Genomic DNA, 6000 nt, shown 5'->3' with positions numbered 1-6000 from the left:
ATGAGCCCTTGAGGTGCCCTTCCTGTCGCAATTAGACCACATAAAGCAGAGGGGTATCACCCATAAGCCCCCGCAAGGTTTGGATAAAATGACTGAGGAGTCAAGTTGTAATTTTATGAAGATGCAGAACAAATTAAATAGGAAATATTTTAGCATATTTAGAAGCCTTGCTTAATGTTGGGGGAGAGCTTTTATCTCAATAGGTATCTAGAAACTTGTTCAGATCATTTTTGGTACCCCACTGTATTCTGCAAATCGTTACAGTCATAGATATCATAGTCTCCTTCAGAGAAGGCGTGAAACGACCCTCGTTTTCACACATTCGATTGCGATTATGTTAGAGTTTCTGTATCAATTCTGAGGCGGCTGCACCCAGAAAAGTAAAACATCTCGACAGATGTCCCAGTATCGCCCAAAAAAATTGTCTGCCAAAGTCCATTTTTGAAGACAAAACTTTTATTTGGAACAAGGCCTCCAATCCTGCACCACTACCTGGCAACTCTAGCCCATGGGAACAGCTGAAATAAGGGTGTGTATCGCATGTGTGTGTCAGTAAATGGCTTGTGTGCATTAAGCCTTCCCTTCTTGGAGCGGTGTGTGGGAAGCGAGCCGCAAGCTTTTCCACGCTGTTTTCTCAGCGCGAGTCATTACCACTGCGGAAATGCTAATGGCTGTTTGGATAAGGCCCAGAACGAGGGGGCACCGGGGGGCTCGGAGGCTGTGTTTGACTTGCTGATCCCATCTGCCCGGCGGGTCCCGCGCACTGTTTTTTTTAAATTATGTGGGGGTATCGGCTCCGAGGCTAAGGTACACAAAAGCTTTCAAACGGAGAATCAGAAACGCTGAATGTTGCAAATTATCGCTCGGTGCTTTCGTCCCTGGCGGCGTATTGCGGCTTATGATACGCTCCCGCTTCGCGCTCACGTAGCTCAGAGCGAGATGACCGGAGAGGTTGCGGTTTAGCAAAACACAACCCACAAAGTCCCTGGTGTTGAATTAACACCTGAGGCAGTGGATTTTTTATTATTATTTTTTAGACTACGTTTTTAGTTAAATCAGATGTCTTCACTTTCTCGTGGATTGTTGTGACCCGGGACGCTAATAGGTTTCGAAAGGGTCATTCTTTCGGGGGAGGAAACCCCTCAGGCAGTCGCTCAACAGAAAAACACGTTAAACACCATGATGAAAGACTAGTCAGGGACGGACCGACAAAATCGGCTTTTTACCACATACAACATTTATTATTGTTAATAAGAGCAAAAGAATTCGAATTTTCACTCAAACTTAATGCTGCACAATTCAATTTATTATTTCAAAGTTAATTTAGAGGTGTAACGGTACACATATTGATACCAAACCTGCATTTGGTTCAAGGCTTTTGGTGCACATGTTTACTGGATGCAATCCTTTATAAGTGCGTATTAAGTTCTTTTATATTTTTATAATTATATAATTTTATTTAAAATTGTTTAAAAAACTTCGACTGCTGATGTTCACAAACGGAAATTTTACGCACAGAACCGTAAATTTTGTTTTACTGTTACACCAGAAAACAGTTTGTGGACACCTGACCATAAGTTTGCTATAATAAGCTCCACTCTTCTGGGAAAATGTTCTTCTAGATTTTTGTATTTTTGATGTAGGTGAGGTGAGGAGGCCTGGGGTGCAGTCTGCGTTTACATCTTTGTTTTCTTCAATAGGATTTAGAGCTCTATAGCAGGAGCTCTTCCACTCCAACCCATGTAAAACGTATCTTCATGGAGATGGCTTTGTGAACAACTTTGGATCTTCTAGTGCATCCAAAGACGTCCTATAAAAATGTGTACTTCCATCTTTGTGGTAACATTTTGGCAACATCCTGCTAGAAAAGCATTGAAAACTATTTGGTTGATGACTGGATGAATAATTTTAGAGAGATCAGTTGGCTATGACGGACCTTCAACACTTTTTTTGCTCTTGTTTTTTCTCGTGAGCTTGTTTCAAACCCAGGACTAAGACTAAGTAAGGATCCTAATAAAATCAGGATTAAGCAGTTTGTAAGTTCACAAAGACAGATGTGTTCTCACTTGCACTCAAGGCTCGGGCTAGAGTCAGCCCGTCGGTGGACCCGAACAGATGTTTATGCTTAACCGCCGCAAACATCAGGTTAGTAACGCTGGGGTAATGCGGAGAGAGGATCAAACGCTTCCTTCCAGCAAATTAAAGCCTCCCACTTCACATTTCCTTACAGATAATGATAATTACTTAATAGAATTAGCAAATTCTCCACAGCTCTATCTGTTCGGTGTGTGACGGCATGGACTTTAACATAGCTGCTTTGAAGGACAATCATGCCTCGTGGTTCGGTATACAGCTTTAGTGGACAGATACACTATACGGAAAAATCCCCAAACTGTTACCACAGAGTTTTGAGGCACACTATTGTGTAGAAGGTTTTTGGATGCGGTAGCACAAAATCTTCCCCTCGACTTTTCCCAAGGAGAACCAAACCTTTTCCAGCTGTTTGTTCACAAAGCCAGCATCATGAAGCTCCTTCTATAAACCCTAATGAACACCTTTAGGATGAACTGAAACACTGACTCCACCCCAAGCCCCCTCACTTCACCTTCATCAGTACCCGATTGAATCTCCACAAAATCTAGAGGAACATCTTCTCAGCAAATAGGGAATGTAAAATGGGACGTCCCCCCAAAAAAAATCCCACAGACGAATCTCATGCTCAGGTGTCCAAAAACTTTATGCAATACGCAGATATAATCACGGCGTAATCTATGACGTCTTCCTCTCGCTCGTTTCCTCGCAGGCTAATCGCCATCTGTTTTTGAGTAGATAAGTGAAAGGAGAGCTATTTCGAGCCATTTTTGTTGAGTTTCCCCTCACACACCCGTGTTAATGCGTTAAAGTAAATCCTAAAGTATTTTATCTTTACGTGTGTGTGTGTGAATGTGTGTGTAAGGCCCCGTAAACACAAGGCCCCGGGTCTTCTTGCTATTCAGGTGCAAATGGATTTGTTTTTACTGCAATGCTTTTACAGGCCTTCTCCCCCTCTCTGGGCCTCACTGGGTGGTACAGGAAAACATCTGGAGGCTACAATGGCCTCGGCTGATGCCCTCTGTCCTTTTCATGATGGACACATGCCGCTGATCAACACCCCAACACCCCCAAAATGATCCACATCCACAGATGCACCCGCACAGTGAAGCATGGCCTCTGGTGGTGCTGGTGGTGCTGACATCATCATCAGTCAGTGTCATCGGACAGGCTGAAAAGTGCAGCAGTGGTAGCTTTCAGCCTCAGCAGATCATCGATGTTTTGTCAGAAAATGCCGCAACGCAACTGAGACTTGTTCCTGCTTGCTGCGAGTTCATTTTGACAACCCTTGTTGATCCGAGAGGTCAGATTTGAGCAGAAAAGCATCACCAGCATCAAAACACCGTACAGGGATGAGTTAGAAGAGCAGGAAACCACATCAGGCTACACACAATGCTTTCCTATCAGTGTATCTGTGTCTTCAAGAAGTTTTTGGCTAATGCTAGAAAACTGATGAAGCCGTGAAGATGACGAAAACATCTCGTAGGTCTCTCGTTTCATTCAGAGCCTCTGAAAATACATTAAGTATTAAAATACTGCGTTTTGTACATGTAAAAGTTTTGCGTATAGATTACTGACCTGGCTAAGCAAGACGAATGATTCCACCCACTCACAGAGGAAGAACGGGAGTTCCCACATCGCCGGGGCGAGTTCCGGGGGCCATTTTTTTAAAAAGGATTGTCCCGAACAGGGCTACTTTTATGTTAGGATGGGGAACAGAGAGAGAGAAATAAAGAAAGGACGGGATTGATTTATTTGGTCTTTGAGTGGTAACAGTTCCATCCACAGGGGAAATTCTGAACACACACATGTTGCAAATACACACACACACACACACACACACTCACATGTGGAACACAGTTTTTCAGCATCTGCTTTGGAAAACATGACAGGGCAGCAGATAGTATCAGACTCCGGGGTGTTCGGGGCAGAAGAGAGGGCCCGATTCAGCCCTGAGTGTTTCCTACGTATTAAGCCTGTGTCATTCGATTAGGGAGGAAGAACTTTGTTGAAAAACCGAATCTCGGCAGAAAATTCTATTTCATGCCGGAGTGGAAGCGGAGCTCCACTAAAGCTATCCCTGTTCTCATCTTGCCGTCGCACACACTCAATCTTCTTTCCTTTATCTCGATTCAGTCCTTCAAGCCAGGCTCTTCTATCCACTGGACCGGCGGCCATATTGACTGTGACACAGAGGTCGGAATAATCTCTTTCTCCTGCTTGCTTTCTTTGAGTTCTTTAAATCGTTCTCTGCTATTGTTCACTGTCGTGATGATGTGATGCCGCAATTCTTTTTTGAATGACTCTTCCATAAGGTTTGCAGCAGCCTTAAGTTTGCACGTCTGCGATTTCAGCAAGTTAGAACAAAGAGCGAACGTGAAATGCTGGCTGAAACTGGGAAAATCTGCCCCGGAGACCTTTGACGTGATATATGTTTTACATACTGTACGTATATATGAGGTGTTTCGAGTGGCAGGCGCGCTTCAAAAGAACATCGCTGGAAGAACGAGCTCAGCCCCCCCCTTTCAGCAACTTGTGCATGATGATCGTCGGAGAACAATCCAAATGATCTCACTTCCGCCTCCACCCTACACGTCAGATTTGGCGAACTCCGGCCTTTTCTCCAAGATGAAAATGCAGCTCCAAGGTCATCGTTTTGACACCATCCTGGGGATCCAGCACGAATCGCAGAAGGTGCTTAATACGCTTCCAAAAGAACATAATCCAGAAGAGGCAGGAATGCTGGGAGCGCTGTATTGCTGTGCAAGGAGACTGTTTTGAAGGTGATCGTGTGTAAACATAGATTAATAAATACTTTCTTGTAAACAGATCGACCAGTATGGGCTTTTCTGAACATCCCATTCCACATGTTGTGTTAGTAAAGTCAGGTAGGAGATAGGAGAGAAGGGCTTGCTGTAAGCATTCCAGTTCATCCCAAGTGTGTCCAATTTGGCGTAAATTTCAACAGCGAGTGTTGAACGATTAACAAAATCAGGCTTCGAAACTCTTCCACTCTCTTGACCGGGATTTCAACGTTTATCCCTTCTTTTGGCAGCAGATCAGTAACATCAAATACGTACCATGATGTTCTAATGAAACTGACCCTTAAGGGCTTCCATAGTTGGTGCCGAATTTAGACGAAGCCATGTGACTTTTGTGACCATGTGATATTAAAGACTTTTAAAAACCCAAAGGCTCAAAGCATTTGATGAATGCAATTTGTGCTGCATCACACACACACACATACACACACACACACACACACACACACACACAAAATACTGAATCTAGATTTGTTGTTTTGTATAGGCACACATGTTTATATATTCCTGTGTTTCTCTCAGTCTCCCACTGAATCGAGTTTATTTTCCCCCAGCATGAAATTAAAAGCACATCTGGTTCTTCGCTTCTTCGCAAATCTGACATTCACTGTGTCACTCCGGGAATAAAGCCTCACACGCCGTTCTGGTGGAAAAACTCAGCATTAGTGCAATAGTTTCCTCTTTAAAACCCAACACTGCGAAATGCTTTCTCACAAGACTGATAAACCCCTGACCTGCTGACAGACAAAAAACATTTTAAGCTAAAACTGAAATTCCCAACATAAAGGACTTGCAGAATATGGAGAGGTTTGAGGTATGTGCATGTTTATGAACATCCCGTTCCACACTGAGTCTCCATTTCCTCTTGTAATAACCACCACTCTTCTGGGAAGATGTTTCATTAGATTTTGTGGGTGGGCTGAGGGGGCCTGGAGTGCCGTTTTAATTCATCCCAAAGGTGTTTAATAAGGCCAATAGCAGGAGATCTTCCACTCCAAATCATGTAAAGTAGAGATGTGCATCTCCATATTTAAGGCTGATTCAATTCTCATTTCAGTAAATATGATACATTAAAGATAAGACATCC

This window comes from Silurus aristotelis, assembly GCF_946808225.1.
Source record: "Silurus aristotelis genome assembly, chromosome: 3".
Taxonomy (NCBI): domain Eukaryota; kingdom Metazoa; phylum Chordata; class Actinopteri; order Siluriformes; family Siluridae; genus Silurus; species Silurus aristotelis.
This window is presented reverse-complemented; position numbering follows the sequence as displayed.